At 40.0% G+C, this 19427-nt stretch overlaps 1 long non-coding RNA gene across 4 annotated transcripts in view; it reads left to right on the top strand.

Moving 5' to 3' along the window:
- The window catches only part of LOC140554782 (uncharacterized), a 367378-nt gene that overhangs the window by 63894 nt on the left and 284057 nt on the right, over nt 1–19427 (top strand). For 3 of the 4 annotated variants that reach the window (XR_011979644.1, XR_011979642.1, XR_011979645.1), the window contains exon 4: nt 13318–13392. The exons of the other annotated variant lie outside the window; for it this stretch is intronic. This is a non-coding gene — a long non-coding RNA (uncharacterized lncRNA). The remainder of the gene's footprint in view (nt 1–13317; nt 13393–19427) is intronic. 4 annotated transcript variants of the gene reach the window in all.

Genomic DNA, 19427 nt, shown 5'->3' on the forward strand with positions numbered 1-19427 from the left:
TCAATAAGCATTTATTACTGATTTGCTGCATCACAGTAGCGATAAAAGGTTAATGATGTGTGACTTGCACTCACTGCACACTGTATTAAGAACACTAGGCTTCCGCTGGGTAGAGCCTCGCTTTGCTCTCAAAACAGCCTCAGTCCATCATGGTATGGATTCCATAACATTCCTTTGAGATTCTGGTCCATGTTGACATGATTGTGTCTCACAATTCCTGCAGATTTTTCAGGATCTAATGTTTTCACGACGCTAATCTCCCGTTTTACCACCTCCTCAAAGTGTCCCATTGGATGCAGATCCGGTGACTGGGAAGACCATTAAGGAACACTGAATACATTGTCAAGTTCACAGGTTCACACAGTTTGAGCAGCAGCAGATAAACAGTAGAAAAGAAGAGATTAGACAAGCGGTTTGTAGTTATTGGTACAGGTACTATGTTAAAAAACTTTTTTACAATTTGATACATGTAGAATACAGTAAAACAGCAGAAGCAGAAATGTCCAACTAGAAAGGTCCAACTAGCACAATCATGCACAGGTTTTAAAGTGACAAAAAGGGCAGAAAGTACACAGAGGACAACAAAAAAGTGCAAAGTATAACAAAAGAAATAGAAGAATTTATTGCATTGAATGCGTGACTGTTCACTGTTGAGGACATTGGATTTTAAAAGCACAGGTTGTAGCTCACACACTACAATCTTTTTTAATAACTTTTAGCTTATTTAGTTTATTTCTATTGTCTCAGTTTTGCCCTTTGAAAGCAGACTTGATCTATAATACAGGTGCCTTTTTTAAGACAACCATATTCACCATTTGTATTGGACACAGATGGAATTTGGCCTCCGTGATTAACCCATCCGTGCAGTGAACACACACATACACATCAGTGATCAAACACACACACAGTGACAGTGAGCACACATGCCCGGATCGGTGGGCAGCTATTGCTGCGGCGCCTGGGCACAAATGGTGAATATGGTTGTCTTGTCCTGAAAATCAATGGCCCAACAGTGGCAGCTTGCTGAACCCAGGTATCAAACCCACAACCCTGTCATCAATAGCCCGTTTCCCTAAAACCACTGAGCCACCACTACCCACCACTAAGCCACTACTTTCTTTATTATACCTTGTTAGTATATTCATTACCTGGCTGGTATTTCATAGGATGAAAGAGTAATGAAAAGTCAGTTTCATGAAAAAAGTTGGTCACAACAATACATATCTTGGCTGACTGCTTATGGTGTCAATGATCAATCATGTTATTTTTACCAAACTGTTCCTTTAATACTGCAAAAAAAAAAAAAAAAATCAAACGAAAATTGCTGAATGGAACCGATGTACTGTATAGATCGGGTAGACTGTTACATGATGACAGTTCAAGAAGCGTGTTATTGTGTTAATTTCTGTTTGCGTGTGTGTGTGTGTGTGTGGATGTCATCCTCTAGGCTCAGTGACACTGTGACTTTACTGGCATCTATTCCACTAAAGAAGGTATAGTGATATGAGAGTGAAATGTGATGTAGTGGAAATCAGACCGTATTCCCTTTGAGAGAAAAAAAAAAGAAAAGAAAAGAGCTCCAACATGTGCATGCAAACAGAGCGATGCCGACATTGGCTTATACCACTATAGTGCAATTAACTCTTGGGGGGGAAGTATGTTGTATTGTTATGATTACTCAACCAAATAATGGAAAAGCCTCACGGTGACATGTCATCTCCTCCATGTCTCCCAGAAAATGGTTTTTCTTTCACACTCTTCCAAGGAATTAAACATTTGTCATGTTTGCAAGTAAGCCCAGTTAAAATTGCATCCCAATAATGCTTTTTTTTTTGACCAGGTAGTCAGAATCTTGTCAGGTCATTTCAGTGTGACTTGTCAGCTTTGTTTCTCCATAAAAACCCACTGTTCCAGGCTTGCTTTGTTTTAATGCATCTGTGGTATGAATATGTATCCTTGCTTGCATGTAAGGGATGTTGTTTTTTTTTTTTTGGCCTTTCAGTGTGGTCAACAGTGAAGTTGTTTCCCTCTGATGTTTCTCCTCTGCTTTGCCCGAGGTTGTTGATTGTACTGGAGGGATCCATTTATTATCTCTTGCATTGTTTAAATATGCATGGTGACTTTCTCCCCTCTTAATCATTCAGATTGCAAAAAAAAAAGTGATCGATGTAGTGTAAATATTCATCATTAATGCTGAATGCAAGCTACGTTAAAGGGTTTTCGTCCTTTTATAAACTGCAGAATGTGATTATTTGCTTCAGCTTTTGTGTGTCTGCAGTCTCGATCGTATGTGCATATATGCATATGCATTCTTTGCTTATGGGTGTGAGTGTGTGCACATGTAATATAACATGTGTGATGCATGTGCGTGGAAAATATGCATTAAGCATGGCTTTTTTTATTGTTATTTGGGTCCCCTCACCCTGTGCCCACACCATGGCATATTTTCAATCATTATTAGATTCAGGCAGCTGAAGGCAGCGCCTTAACCTCCGCTGTGTTTGTCGTGTGATAAAATGAGAAAGCGCTATCAATCTTTATTGTCTGTCTCGCTTACTGTAATTGCATTCAATAGTCCACTGATTCTCTTGTCTGTGCTAATGTCAGGAGCACTGAAGAGCCAGATGCTCCGACTAGATCATACGCGCCCGCCGACCACTCTGATATCTTGGCAGAGACACTCTGCATCCCCTTGATAAATTGTTGACAGTATAGATTGTGAACAGCTGAACATTGGAAGTGTATATAGAATAAGATTCATACCTTGTTGGAGCTCTGGCACTGTGATGTCAGCGAAAGGGCATGTCATGTATTATTCAAATGCATCTAACACTGGAGAAGTGCCAACCGCCGATTGTATCTCAATGAATAGTAAAAAGGGAGAGGTGGTGGTGGAAAAGAGGGGGTGGGTGGGGAGCAGAGAGGACATCACTGTTGCCAGAACCTGAAAGCGAAAAGAAAGAGACAGAGGGAGTTTGGGGGGTGGGGGGGGTGGGGGGGGGTGGTGGTTGGGGGGTTAGTGGAGACAGATTTGAAGTGGTGTTTTAATACCGAGGACATGCATCATTCCATTAAAATACACACATTACATAGTGCTTGTAATTATGGTGCTCTGTCCGGAGGTGCTCCCCTGTCAGCTCCTATTCACGATTCGCCTTGGCTGGGTGTGTTGTGAGAGCTTTTCTTTCCTTTTCCTTTTCTTTTTTTTCCCCACGAGGCAAGGATGCAGAGGCGTTTGCATGTATTATGGTTTATTCTACATCTCTGATGTCTGTAAAATGTAAAAAAAAAAAAAAAAAAAATCTTTGCATTGTTTGCTGTTTTAGGCCTCATTACACTGTATTTTTTCTTAACCTGTTAGCTGAAGCTCCTTTGTCCCCGTTTTCAAGGTTGGTAATGCTATTATATTTGCGTAATACCGCTGGGCCGATGCTGCAGTGCCTTAATTGCGCTCAAAAATGATTCAAATAAACCCCACATTTTTAAGTCAATGCTGTAATATGTTGATTGTGTTCAGTTATTCTGAAAGCTAAATACACTGTATCAGTGTATCAAATATAATTCTCAATGACAGTTGATTCTTTGTCTATATACGCGGCCTATTCAGCAGTCTAAAATGTGTTGTATATTAGAGAACGTGTTGTTGGCCCTCATGCCTCGTCTCCCCTCCCCCCCACCCTCAACTCCTTCCATACATTACTACCTGCACACAGCAGCACGCACATCCACCCTCGCATGGATATGTAGATGTGTCCAGCCACTCTATCTGTGGAAATAAATAAAGAAGTGAGGCTGGGGGAAATTGCCCTTCACCCCTGTGTCTGAGAGATCTGCATGTGCGGAGCTGCTGGAATTGCTTTGTGGGGAGCCTCCCTGGGGGCAGGCGGCCTTCCTCTCCACACCGTGGTGGGTAAAGGCTATAATTTACACTTTTAGGATTCCATTAATCTCCTTGTTCCACAGATCCTGACACACGGGACAGGGCTGCTTTGCATATCAACTTGCTGAGATGTGGACCTATTTACATGATCGCCTCCAGATTGAATCTGATAATCAAGCTACCTCACTGTTTCCTCGACTTTATAAAAAACAAGAGAGAGGGAGAGGGAGAGAGTGGTAGAGTGGTGAAGTTGAGGGTTTTGTTTTTTTTTTGGTTTTTTTTGTCACAGAAGACGAAACATATTTACCTCCAGCATGCATCATTTCACACGGGTTTATTGTGTATTTGGTGATAGATGAATAATAATGGTGATAATCAAGGGTAGACTGAAATTAAACTCTGCACCATGACAATGAATAATTTTGTTGTTGACCGTTTGACCAAGGCAGGACAGCTTTCAGCCTTCTTCACGGTAGGAAAACGAATGTGATATTACTCCCTCTCTCCCCCAAGTGTGAGTGAATGGGAGCAGCAGAAAGCCCGAATGCAAACTACATGTAAATGTATTTGTAATGAGTATTCTTTTACAAGAGATGTATCTCTTTCTTTCTGCTACATTTATTTCTCGCATTTCAAATGTGGATGATTGATGTTTTTAGGGAGGAAGAAATGGAAAAAGAAAAGCCCATTGCGTACGGCTTACGGAGCGTGATTTCCACAGTTGTTGAATAGGAAAAGTTAAAAATGAGCGCAAGAGTTGCAGCAAAGGCCCACCATTCATCCATCTATTTTTTCATTTATTTATTTGTTTCACTGAGAGGTTTAACTTCTTGTTGCTGTTCACCTTCGGGGTAACTTTGGGGTAACGTGAGCAAACATCATTCATGCTGTAAGCCAGATATATGACATTATATAATTAACATCCTGTGAACAACAATAAACGGTGGACAGTAGATGCATGAACTGCACAGTGGCAAGTAGCAGCTTAGATAAACACCCAATTTTGTCACCAGTTGTTTGACTTTCCAGTGTTTTGTCTATAAAGTAGTTTGTGTGAAGTATTCTTGGGGATCTTTTTTTTTTTTTAGGTTAGGCTTTTTACCCATTACCCATTATTTGCTGTGCTTTACGAGCTAGTTTAGCATCTCTTCTACTGGACAAATAAGAGGACAGTGAAGTGTCCTTGCAGCTAAGGCTGCAGAAATGCAGTTATCATCTACCCTACGACACATAAGCTAACTACACTGACTGCAATTTAAATGGTTAATGGGATCCCAGGGTTGTCTTAAATATGTCACTGTAATTCTGTGCTGCTGTACCACAAGGAGGAGACAGGTAGATGCTGCCTAGCTTTTCATCTGCATTGCTCTGAATCATGAATCAGTTCCACAAAGCAGATGTTTAATTGCACCTATAGAAATTAGTGAAACTACAGCTGCTGAAGCTAGCCTGTGAATAGGAGAATGAGCACGTCTCGTAATGAGCCGCTGCCGATGGAAATGAGAGTGTTTGCTCAGAGCACAGCGCTCGTCCATATGGCAAATGGCAGGAAGAAATGAACAGGTGAGGAGAGAGCAAGAGGTGAGGAGAATGGACTGAGCAAGAGATGCTAGCAGGGCCTATCTCTTTCTTTCTGTCTCTATACCTGTCTCCTTCTCCCTCTCTCTCTCTCTCTATACCTTTCTCTTTCTACTTTACTCTTTATCTTTACCTCTCTTTCTAGCTTTCTTCACCCCCCCCCTTCTGCACATCTGTCTCCTTTTCTCTCTCTGTATTTCCCTCTTCAGTTCAAATAGTTTTACTGATATGACTGTGTAGCAACAGCAACAGTTAACAAAATCTATTATTATTATTATTGTTATTATGTTTTGTGTGTTGTGCTCTTTCTTTCTCTCACTCTCTGTCTGTCTCTCCTGCTCTCTCTCTCTCCCTCCCCAGTTGTTGTCATGCGCCCTGTATCTGTCAGCACTTGAAATAGCAGAAGAGCTGAACACAATATCCATCAGATGTGGATGCAAAACAACCAGGTAGAAATTAGTCATGCAGACAGACCTCAGATGGGCAGCAGTTTCTCATCCTGCTTCGGGTCGCAACTTATTTCTTTATTTATTTGTCTATTTATTTATCCTTGGATATTTGCCTTGGATATTTGCTAATCATTATTCACTCTCTTTGACACTGCATCTATGCGTTTAAACGTTTAATTAGATGCATAACCTGCATCCTCACATGTACACATCTGCACTCTCCCTCACTGTGCACCCTTACACACTTCCCTTGTGTTTAAACAGCAAAAACAACAGCTAACATAGGAGGTTGTTGGACACTTTCTTCTCTGGTCTGTTATAATAGGATGGAGCTAATAGCAGTGCTAGTTTGATGTACACAATTGAGCATGAGGAGTTATATCCTTAAGGACAGGCAAAGTTTGATTCACAATAGCCCTCTGTGACACACATACACACTCCTGCTGGCTCTGTAGTCTCTGTAAGATGGGTATCCTTAGATGATGAAACAGAAGCTTCCTGCAGGAAGGAAGATGCCACCTTGTGGTAACAGAAACCTAGACCCAGCCAGCCTCCCTTTACACACACACATGCACACCCACACGTACACACACACACACACACACACACACACTCCAGAAAGTTATCTTTACCCTTTCTTCCTTCTGTGAGTGGTGTTTCTCATATAACATACATGTAATAGAATATAGCCCCCCAGTCAGCAGCTCAACTGTGCTCCTAATCAGTGTATTAAACTTATGATAACAAGATTGAGTCCCTGACACACAATATCCATGATATAATCACCGCTTGTGATTATTTCTCATTAATCCTCGGGTAGTTTAGCAGAGTGTTATATGATGTTCTATTACCGGTGTGTTATCTACAGAAATGAAGGAAAATTATAGCATGCATAAATATTATTAATGCACAGCATATTGAGCATATTGTCTTACCTAATGGTCTTAATAAGAGATTAGAACGTTGCTCTAGGATTCTCTGATTTTATTTTCATCCTAAATGTTGAGACACTGCATGTGTATGTGTGTGTATGTGTATGCGTGTTCTGTGTGTGTGGGTGTGTGGCTATGTCTTTTGCTAACTGTCAGTCACTCTTGCTGATAGTACATCCGCATGCTTTGTGTGTGCGGGCGTGTGTTTGTGTTGCGTTAAAGGACATCTTGCACATGAGGACTACTCAGCATGTCTTTGTTCGCGTGTCATCTTAACATTCATATTAATATAATAATAACTATACAGCAGAACACCTTTGCTTATGAAGTACTGTGTGTGTGTGTTTGAAGTGACAGCTTGTTAGATAGCTCTAAGGTGAGCGACAGTGGGTAATTATTCATGAAGGGATGGTGCATAATTATACACCTTTCCCTCAGCATTTTATTATTATTATTATTGTATTTATTTGTTAATCTGCCTTATTTTGCCTTGTTCTCTCGTCTTGAGCTGTCAATTTTGGTAGGAACGCAAAGTGAGGAGCAGCGTGTTTTGTGCATTTCCTTTGAATATGGATTCAGTGCTATCCCTTTATGTGAGTGTGTGCATAGGCATTTGACCTTTCCGATTCACTTTCGTGTCGACATGTTTTCTGTATATTTTATTACCCGCTCTACTATGTCTAATGCTATTCATCCTTATCCTTGTCATGTCTCTCTCCATCACCTCCTCCTTTGCTCTTTACCTCACTCTGCATCACCTCATCATCATACCTCGTTTTAATCAAGCAGGGTGTGCTGGTGTGCCTGTGCTGAAGCAACACACACACACACACACACACACACACACACACACACACACACACAGACGTTCCTCACTTTCACCGCCCACACAGCCTGCAGGCTTTGCAAAGGAGAATAGAAATTATTTAATTTACTTAATTAAAACATATTTGCATATGGAAATTATGTGAAAATTGTATTCATTTGTGATAGGCAAAGAAGAGTGACTTTCATATATTAAAACCAAATATGGAAATAAAGTGAAGGGAAAGAACAGAAGGCATCTGCAGAGCTTGATCTTTGCTCCAGTTGGCCTAACTTATAACACTTATTAGTTATCAGTGTCTCGTTGGTGGGATGTCAGACATCTGTATTTATTTTTTTTATTTTTTTATTTTGTGTCACATGTTTTCCAGCTTTGCTAGACGCGAACATGGACATACATTTCGTACACACTGGTCATTGTGTCCTCCGTTCGTCAGCTTTCATTGAAACATGCAGGCCTCACATGATAACAGTGGTTTGGGTGGAGAGAAAGAAAAAAGTGTGAGAGTGTGAGAGAGAGGGAGAGCGAGAGAAAGAGGTCTGTAAGAGAATGACAGGAGAGAGACAAAGAGCAGCGCAAACTGAACCAGGTTTCTTGAGGCCGCTAACTTACACATCAGGCAAAAAGAGGCCTAATTAATTAAGAACAGTATTAGAAGTAATGGGATATTATAATATAAATTGCTACATTCTGGAACCAATTTAATCCAATTACTGAAACCCCACATGAATATAATACCTCAAAAATCACTCTGTAATGGTCTTTGGGGAGAGAGCTGTCAGACAGTTTAGCAAAAAAAAAAAAAAAAAAAAAAAAAAGAAAGAAAAAGAAAAGATCCCATTCTCTTTAAAGGCAATGATAATTTGCTAATTGACATTTTGGGTCATTTCCACCTGAATGCCTCCCTCCTTAGTTCATCTGTTCTACTGAGCGAAAGTTGGCCTCATTTAGACTCCAGATGAATGTGCATTGTTTTTACTGGACAATAGACAATAGCTTGGGTCAAACCAAAGTACTCTGCGCTCTGCCCCAACTTTCAGTGAAGAAAGTTTTTCTTTCTTTCTTATTTCTCTCTTTTTTGGCTCGTTTTGTCAAGTTGCGACTGCAAGCCCCACCCTTCAGTGTAGAAAAAAATGCACATTCCACAATGTGATCTTTTGAAATGCACAGTATTTGAACGTCGAATGCTGATATTGGGGCGATTTTGGAAGGACGACTTCATACACTTCCATTGAGTTGCTCAGTGTGCGGGGGAAGGAGGTGTTGATTGCCATGCAGAAGTTAATCTGAATTACTAAAAGAGATCGCTTAATCAGAGAGAAGTGTCTTTCAGTGGAATAATGGCTTGTTCTGCTAATTAAGGCCTAATTTATGAACATACTATCACTCTGTTAATTAGAGTCAATTTGGAAAGCAAGAGCTCTTAGTGTATAGTTTGTAAATGATAAACATAAGGCCACTGATGAGAGCTGGAATGTAAAGCAATGTGGTTTGGGATAAAAGTGGGTTCTAGACATGTGAGCAAGCTTTGGAAGTAGCTCTAAAACGCTGTAAAGCTTTTTCCGAATTGTTTGAGTTGGCATTCAGCGGTTTCTTTTAGCCGTCATCCATCATCAAGGCTAAGAGGATAAACTGTGCAATATGAATATGACTTTTCTTCTCAGCGGTGAAGAATGGACTTTAATCAAAGTGAGCATGAGTTCGGGTGAAGGGTCAGGGATGTTCGCTAGCTGGTCTTGGTTTCCTCTTTTTTTAATGGCTTACACATTTTAAAATTACATTTAGATTTAGATTAAATTGAGAACAAAATAGTTTTGTTGCTTGTAAGGGGGATTTGTAGTTATTTTAAACCAAAGTAGAACAGAGAGACTTTAAATACTTTGAATACTTTTGCTGAGACGCTGTCCACTGAGCCTTCATCTAGCCCATTGAGTTGTAGTAGAGAGAGGCTGGATCCACTGCCTTCATAATGGACCCCAGACTATTGCACCTTAAAAGTCAATAATGATGGCCCCAGCATAAAATGCAAAGCTAAGTGTAGTTCATGGAAAAGGGGGCCATTATTTTCAATGTGGAAATCTGCAAAGGTAATGCCCTCCTATTTATGGTGGTCATTAACTTTCAGATAATGGCCTCTTCTCGACCTCTAGCTCTCCCGTGCACTGCCACCCCTACTGCCAATTTGAGCCTGGTGTGCCAGAGCAGGAAGGAAGTGGCACTGAATTTGACAGAAAGAAAGGCTACTTAATCAGCGATCAGGATTCAATTAGATTCCGAATAGGCAGGTTTCGTATAGGTGTTGTGTGTCCATGTGTGCATGTGTGTGTTGGAGCCTGCTCTCTGCACTGCGCTGATGGGGAAGGGTAGAAATCTGCAGGCATCATTAGCTCTCTTGTTTTAATTTCGTTCTTTATTTATTCATATTTTTGCGCTTGAACGTTTAAGAGGCAGATGTTGTGAGGTGAGCTGATCAGAATGCAGAGTCCCCAGGGGTTGGTTACCATAGCAGTTAACATCCCTGCATCTCCTCGCCTGTCTCACTTGCCCACTAGCAAGGTGCAAATGCCTCTGATGAAGCATTTTACAGCTGTGTGTGTGTGTGCAAACCTCTTCAGTCTGCATGCTTAATGTTTTAGGAAAGCAAGTGTCGTTTTGATGTATTGCTTTGTATAGAAAGATCAGAGAAATATGTTTAGTGCAATAATAATAATAATAATAATAATAATAATAAGACAATCGTAAATTAAATGTATTTACATATTTGAATAGTCCATGCTTGTGAGTAATCGTTATGGCATTATTTGGATTTGTGATACATAATTGTCACAGGAAATGTTATAAATAATGACATTAAGCAACGTATTAATAAATAAATGAATTAATAAATGGTGTTAAAATGTGGAAACCATGATGTGTCATCTCTTCCTTCTTCGAATGATTATTATGGATTTAATCAGCACACATGACCATCTTGGATTATGTTACAAGACTAAGATACTGTGGAACAGGCAATGCTGCTGTGTGTGAATGACAGAAGGTGGATACACATGAGGGAGAGAGAGGGAGAGGCCACATGTAGAATAATCCACTAGCACCATGCAACCTGGGTACTTACACACAGCTGAGTGCAGCGGCAGGCCTGGCGCCGCAGCTGCCTGCTAAAGGTTAAGTAGTAAACAAAATCGTTATTTCACATTGTTCAAAATAATCAAGATAAAGAGCATCATTGGAGGGTCAGGCGACGTTTCCCTGTAAAATTATGCTAAAAAGACAGATCTCCATCAGGGTTATTAATTTCTGTTAGCTTAGCCCCCTGGCTTATCTAGCTCTTTACATCCCCCCCACCTCACCAGCAGGAGCCACACCACAGATTTCAGATTAGACTAATATTTAGAAAACAGAGTGTTTAGGCGGTCTGATCACATAACAGTGCTGAACTGTTAGCAGTAGAGACCCGCTGATACCGGGGTAATCACATCTTTCACTCCCTGTCCTTGTGGGTGAGAGTTTGTCCTTTCATAGCATCCCATGTCTTCCATGGCCTCTGGCTACTGCATTGTTTGGGTCTATTTTGGCAGTTTTTCTGCGTGTGTGCGCACACGTGCATGTGTGTGTGTGTCTGTTTATTTTTATATGGGATAAAATGTCCTAAAAACCAAATGAAAATCAACTGTTACCTTTTGTAATATTTTCTTAAGTCTTAAAACTTCATTTTCTTACTATTTTTAGGTGAAACAGATATTGCATAGAATATTTTTGGTATTACATACAATAGGTTGGTGTTATGTATAATACCTATGACCCATTTTGTTGAAACACACACACACACACACACATACAAATAAAATACTTGATGGGCATATTAGTATTAAACAACGCAAATTCATATACGGTAGCTACTGTTAAGTAAAGTTAAAAAAAAATGTAAAGCTATTTATCTAAACAGGTGGAAATATCACTGCTACTATTACTGCTGCTGCTTCTACTACTACTATTACTACTACTAATAATAATAATAATAATAATAATGATAAGTACCATTAGAAGGAATACAAACAAAGTTTTGTCTATAACTAGCTCTTTACCAGGAAGGCCATACTGACTGTGTTATAAATAAGTAGTTGTAGTAAGTAGTAGGCTAGAGAGGGGGGTGGAGTTATAAAGTTGCCTGCTCTGGTTAAAAAGGACAGCACTCCAGTGTTCCTGTAGCAGGTTATGATAGGATGCAGTAGCACAGAAGGATGTTAGGTGTAGGAGGAGTGTATTCAATGGGTTTCCCTTCCATTCACTCGCTGTCTGAGACCAAGTATGATTGCGCAATTTGTTGCTATTGACCGGCCATTATTATGATCTGTTGTCACTTTTGACACATTGTTGATGTATCCCTTTATCATTATGGGACAATGTCCAACATCGATGCACGCCTGCTTATAAGCAGGTTATTTATAGATTATGTCGGTGTGTTAATAAACATAAAACACGTTTTTATGGGGTGTTAATGAAACCCGGACACCGGTAATTTTACGAATTGATTTTATTCATATCACTGTTGCTGTGCAGAGGACGGGTGTCGCAGAGTCATCATTCAAAAACGGCAGCGGGGTTCAGCGATTAGGGGTCGGACTAATTCGCTACAAAATAAGTCAATGTGTTTCCAGTGTCTTGGGCCAGCGTGAGCGGCACGGCTGATTGCATTAGAGCTATAGAGAGCGGGGCTCATAAATATATTTATTAAGCTTAATATTCCAGGAGCAGTTGAGACAGATGTTATCTCCATGGAAAATGTATCATTAATCTCTTCAGATGTGCAGAGTTTGTGTAGAAAGCACAGCGATGGCAGAGTCTGAAGAGAGGCAGAGAGGCACTCACTCCAACTCTACTCGCCTCACATCCCCGCAAATTTATCAAACCGCAAAAACTCTGAGATGATCAAAGATAATCGTTTCTCAGCTAGGCCTGGCACTGCAGTCAGGCCGAGTAATCAATGGGACATACTTATGCAAGCTATGCTTAAAAATGGAAAATTCCAAAAAAAAAAAAAAAAAAAAAAAGTGGTTCCTTATTGTAATGTGTGTCCAGATATTGTTGATATGTCCTTCCCGCTTCATAGTAAGAGTCCATGGGTTGGTGGAAGCCTTTAAACTGATGCTAAAGTTACTTTATCAGTTCCCCATATTTCCGTTCTTTTCCTTTCAGTATTTTGGCTTGGAGTGCCGTAGGTATAAGCAAGGCTTTACTTGATGATCTAACGTATAAGAGTGCTGTTGTTGTACACTGTTTTGCTTTTGTTTTCCCTGAGAAACAGTCTACAACTGAAAGACATGGACATTGCACAGGTGCTAACCTACAGGCACATATTGTCTGTTTGGATGAGAGCCAAGTGTATGAGATTCCTGTTTTGTAGGGTGTGTATGCGTATGTTTTCTCCCATGTGTAAGTCTTCCACAGTCTCAGTGCCATCTTATTGCTTTCTTGAGGTTCTGTGAGAGAAATCCTCCTGATTCCTTTCACCCAATCCCTGAGGCTACATTCTTATATAGAGCAGATGTTCTCTACAAAAGGCCATGAATGTTTAATCATTTGTGTTATTGATGCAGTTTTTTGTTTGTTTGAATGTGTGTGTGTGTGTGTGTGTGCCTGTGTGGTTTGCAGGTTTTTCTGAAGGAGATAAAAGTAGTGAGGATTAATGTTGGTGAACCTTTGCGTCCTTTCTGCATCCCCTCAAAGGTATACGGCGCACACACAGAGAACACTCGTACCCTTTTGCATAAGAATATGAATGTATTGAATCTTTTCAGACGTGAACTCGTAAGTTTATTCATAAAGCTTACACTAGATTTAAAAGTAATTTTCATGACAAACAGGACATGCACTAACTGTTAATGTACATTTATGTCATTTGGACTGAATTTCTGTTGGTTCCATTTATGGCTTTTTTTGGAGTTTGTAGAATGAAATGTACTGTTGTGTCCAGTATCTTCACAAGGCTGGGTGTTAGGCCTTGCTCACATCATAAATTTGTGTGCTTGTTTAAATGTTCCCTAGTCATTTCTGTTAAAATCATACCAAGTTAGCAGACCATTATACTACATATCAGTATACATCTTTATAAAGTATAAAAAAGTATAAAAGTGTAAAATATATCAGTATACATCTTTATAAAGTATAAAATCTTTTAGTAAATCATACCTACAGTTATTTATTTATTTTAATTCATACAATCTGTATCAAATTTAATTTGTTCATCTGTACAAAAGTATACAAACAATAAATGCATCTCTAATAAATACAGAAAGTTTAGTTGATGTAAAGAAAAAAATTAAAAATATTGTTTGTGTGCTTCGCTGGCCCATTTCGAACCCTGTGCGGAGGCTCATTGTTGTGATTACTGACTCAATATAGGTCGAATTATCAGCCAGCAGCATGGCATTCTCAGCGAATAAATACTGAAATCCACCGTATTGGTAACGGTTTGATGTTTGGATTTAACCGATATTTAGAAGCGATTTGGTGATTCATTAATAAGCCCATGTTCCGGATGAGTGCGGTTGCTTGTGGCTGTACTTGTGGCATTTTTTTTTAAACCACTAGTCAAATGAAATGCAGAGCGAACCTAATGTAATGCTTATTCTCACAGCATGGCTGTTTATTTTGATCACCCATTCACTTAAATATGTGCATTAGTATCAGTCGGCATAAATCCAAAACAGGATGAAGCCTTGCTCACTTTGACATTTTTATAGCAGCACCTTTGCAGGTCTAATAATTGAAAAGGAGGACAAGTAACCATGTACAATCAGTGTGAGACATGTCCTGAAACTTACATGTACATGTTATGTACATGGTATGTACAGTATATGCTCGATTTTGTTCTTATAGGAGACAGTTAGCCTTAGCTGAACCTTTTTTCAGCCTCTTTATCCCATAAAAAACTATGGAAGTATAGTCTAGTTGTCTCTAGCAGCAGATCAAGGAGCCCAAACCTACCTTGTTTCCAAACCAAGTTCTTATTCAAACCAAAAAAAAAAAAAAAGTGGTGTGCTCGAATTTGAACTCGCGGCTGAAGCTGATAATTAGCCTGCATGGAGTCAGCTTTGATTGGCATTGTAATTGGATTGTCATTGGGCTGAAAACCTATTATCTTTGGATCATGCCCCATGAAATTTGTTGGAAAAACTTTGCTGCCAGTCATTAGAGCGGCCATCTTGGGCTTGCAAATGAGGTTTAAAGGGAGCAAGATTGGTACCGCTGGGACCTTCATTTTGCCACGTCCCTCCACACAATTCCATTGGTATTGATTAATGATATTAGCATTGCAGGTATCTGTTACAGCGTGCTGCGTTATTGGCCATTGCTTTGGACTGCTGCTGTTAGAGCGCGAGAGATGAGAAGAGACGGGGAGAGGGAGTGGAATAATGAGAGAGCAGAGAGAGAAGAGGCGAGAGAGAGTGAAACTGTGGGTGACTTTTCATTTGCACTTGTGTACATAAAATAAGGAATATATGTATGCTTGTGGTCAGGCGCTCTTTTACACCGGAGAATATCACAGCAATAGTTAGAGCTGGAATCGAGTGCAATCTTCATGCGAGAATATCAAGTATTTTACACTCACGCACACACACACACACTCTCACAAGCCATATCTTGTTGCCTTTTTTATCTGACCTATGAAGCCGCTTATTGCATAGCATTAAACTGCCCCCACTTGTGTGTGTGTGTGTGTATGGTGATGTGATGTGTGTGCATATAGGTGTGTAAAGTTTCTGTGTGTTTGAAAGGTGTGAGATCATTCCCATGCAACTCACACTTACAGAAGTGTGTTCTATAACAATAGGCTGCGATAGTGACGCCTTCCTCAGGTGTGTGTGGGTGTGTGATTGGCTCTGTGCTCCAAGAGTTCTCACCTCACATGCAGATGGCACTGCAACATACATTCACACCCATAACCCTGTGCTTTTGGAAAAATGGGGGAGAGGGGCTCCAGAGACAGCTGTGGCCTTGCGGATACGCCGCCGGCAGCATGCAGGAAAGCCGCGCGTGGAGAAAGACGCCCCATGGTGAAAATGATTATTTTCTATGAAGTTGAGAGGAGAGTCAGCATGCTGGAATGCGGCAAGACGCAGGCAGGTTAGCGGCTAGCAGGCAGGTTAGCGGCTAGCTCCAGAGCTTAGGGAGCCTGTAGATCCCCATACTGCCACGCTGCATTTAATGACTGCTCGAACACATGTACGAGACATCACACGCTAATCACAGAGCAATCTGCTTCCACACGCTTTCCAAACTTATTCCAGCACTGCCTGGGGTTGGATCAGCGAATACGTATGACATGAACTGTCTACAAGCTTTGATAATGAGAACTCATGAGTACAGGTGGGACTCCTGCGCATGAACTCCTAGTGCTGCATTTCTACCACAAGCTGTGGTGCTGAAAACATAAGAGTTTCTTTTTGAGCAGCCATGTTAATGTGGCTGATTTGAGGGCACACTCTTAATGTGTCAGCGTAAAGCTTCAAACTTTTTAATGCTTAAATTGTTCTATGCTGGTTTAAAGTGTTGTTTGGATTGGAAAACCTTTTGTAGAAGGTTCTCTATGAAACTCTATGAAAGTGTTTAACTGTCATTATAGAAGAAACCTTTTTTTAGCACTGTATAGAGAAGGAAAGCTGTCCCTTCTCATCTCCATTATTAAGGTAATGATCCTAATGTGCTGTGCGTCCGATGTGTAAAGACAAAATACAACAATACAACAAAAATCTTACATTTTTACATACGCAGAAACGACTGTTTTGATTAAGAAAGCACACGAATGAGGATACACGTTTAAATTCAGTCTCCTTTTATTGCTTTAATACGAAAAGTACACAACACCGTACACAGTATGATTGGTGTAGTATAGTGGCTAACAACACTGCCTTCCCTGTGCCGTAATAGGGTTTGATTTCCCAGGCAAACCCACCTTGTTACACCCGTAGGAATCTTTGGGCAAGAGTACTAACGCTACATTCACCTGTATGAATGACTATATACAGTCATTTATTAGGAAGATAATACTAGTACTGAGTAAGTCCTCCTTCTATTTTAAAAACAGCCTCAAGACTTTGTGATATGAGTTTTAATTCTGATCCATGTTGATATTATCGCCTCAACGAGGTTGCGTAGACTAGTCGACTAGGACATCCACTAGTTGGCGCAGTGGGGAGCTGTCGACTAGTCGGAAGGAAGAAAAAAACAGTAGCATGGAAGCAGGCAGGCAATATAGAAAGAAAGCTCTTATGTGAAACTTTGGTAGTCTTTTCTTTTACTACTTACTTTGGTAATATTTTAGAGCTGAATCCAATTCTATAGTCAGCTGTGTGTTGTGTAAAGATCTGCTTAAGTGCAGTAAAAATTCCTCAATTCCTCTACAATGCATGACCATCTCAAAATAAAGCATCCAGTGCTAACTGCTTGAGGGTCTACACGTGCAGAGCCGCTAAGCAGCACATATCAATGGTTAGCACAACTCAACAGGACACCTGTAGTAGCAGGACGAAACATGCAGAAAACAGACAGGCCTCTGGGGAGAGGTTCAGAAACGTAATTCCTTGTTTTTGGCCAAGCTACACAATCCTGGCCAACGCTACCCTTTGAAATACCATCATCCTGCAGGACAGTGGTCTCTAGTATTTCCCTAGAGATGGTAGTTCACTGACTACCCATAAGCATAACCTAAGAAGGTTCATAAGCATAGCCTAAGAAGCTTTGAGGGTTCAAGTTTAATGTAAAGGTCAAAATAGCACCTTTTTTAGCACTATTTTTGCTTTTTGTATTGAAATTACGGCTAGTCGACTACTTTTCTGATGAATTAGTCAAATAGTAAAAATAAATACTGAGTGTGCAACCTCTACTTCATGAAGCAATTCTGACCCTACTGTCTGTGTGCCTGAGCAAAGAATCGGAATTCATCAAACCCTATCCGGTTTTGAGTAAGCCTGTGTCCACTGCAGCTCCAGCTTCCTGTTCAGAAGTGACAGAAGTGGACCCCAGCATAGCCTTGTACTCTTGTAGCTCATCCAACTCAAGGTGCTGTATATTATGTTTGCCACTAATGTACAAAGTGGTTTGTCTGAATTACTGTATCATTTCTGTAAGCTCAGACCTGTCTGGCCATTCATTTTTGACCTTGTTTTTTCCATGCTCAGAACTGGCGCTCACTGGATGCTTTTTCTGTACTGCACCATTCTAAGTAAACTCTAGAGACTGTAGATACATGAAAATCAGCAGTTTTAGAAATACTCAAACCGGGCTGCCTGGTTCTAATAGTGAGGGCCATGCTCAAAATTACTGAGATCACATATTCTCCCCATTCTGATGGTTGATCTGAACATTACCTGAAACTGCTCGATTGTATCTGCATAATTTTATGCACTGCACTGCTGCCTGATTGGCTGATTAGATAATTGCATAAATGTTCTGTTAGTGTAAGTTGATCTAGATAAGTGTGTCAGCCAAATGCCATAAATGTAAAAATGTAACTATGGTGCACCTTGATGAGGACAATGGCCAATATACCTGGGTAGCCTCTCCATTCTGCCCCAGCCATTTAATATCCCTAAAGAGATCTGCCAAGTAAAAGGAATTCACATTTTATGTATAAGTACTGAGTGTAGGTGCATTCAGTTTTCTTACCAAGGGGCACCTTACTGACCCTGTGTTATGTTTAATAAGTGTCTGTTTACATGATATTGCATTATATATTTTAGCATAAAATATAGCATAGTGCTTCTTTTACAGCATATCGTGATAGAAACATAGTAGCATGACGAATGGCAAATGTGGACATGGCACACGAGTTGAAGGGAACAAGTTCCTGAATGTATCACAGGCAAGAAATTAGATAGTTAGGTTAGATAGTGTACAGTGATGGGGCAGGGAAATATTGCGTCATAATTCATTTTTACAAAATTCCCTCTTGTTTTCTATTTACTTGCTCATTATTGTTCCATTTTTTTGCTTGATTATCTGGTTAATTGTTTTAAAAGATAAACACAATTCTGCTAGAAGTATCAACTCATGATGTGCTCAAACAAGTGCTGGGATGTACCAACTGTACAGATGCCGATATTGGTTAATAATGTTAAAATCCAGAAATTCAGACTATAATCACCTAGATTTGACTGAAGAAGAAATCTAAAATGTGCTTATGTGGGGTTACAAGTGCAGTAAAATAAATAAAATGAGAATATGTAATTGCAGTAGTTCAGCATGATGTCAACATTTAGTTTTTCTGGAGTTCAGTGAGTACATTATCAAATACCAGTTTCAAATACAGTGTTTTTTGATAACTGGTGCTACCAATATCATTTTTATATTGTTAATCCCTAGAAAAGCATATTGCACTGGATAGCATCATTATAACATCATTATTATTATGTCCCACCCCAGTTCAAATTAGCGTGTTGTGTTTGTTTTCATATGTGTATGATGTGTGTGTGTTCTCACTGTAGCTCCTAATGTGGTCCAGCAGCAGTGCAATAGTATCCGAAGCTCCTCTTATGCAAGCGCTGCTGATCAGCCCACTGTCGTCTGATTTGCATGCTATGGATGCATCATTATTCACAACATTTGATGTCCATAAAACACATTAGAACTGTTTCCTTGAGCAAAACATTATGGGTCTACAACAGCAGACATCATTTGTCTACCCAAATTGTAAAATGTAAATTGATATGTAAGAAAATGGCCCATTAACTTTTTCATTAATGCTTATAATGCATTTGGAG

This window comes from Salminus brasiliensis, chromosome 4 (genome assembly GCF_030463535.1).
Source record: "Salminus brasiliensis chromosome 4, fSalBra1.hap2, whole genome shotgun sequence".
Classification (NCBI taxonomy): Eukaryota; Metazoa; Chordata; class Actinopteri; order Characiformes; family Bryconidae; genus Salminus; species Salminus brasiliensis.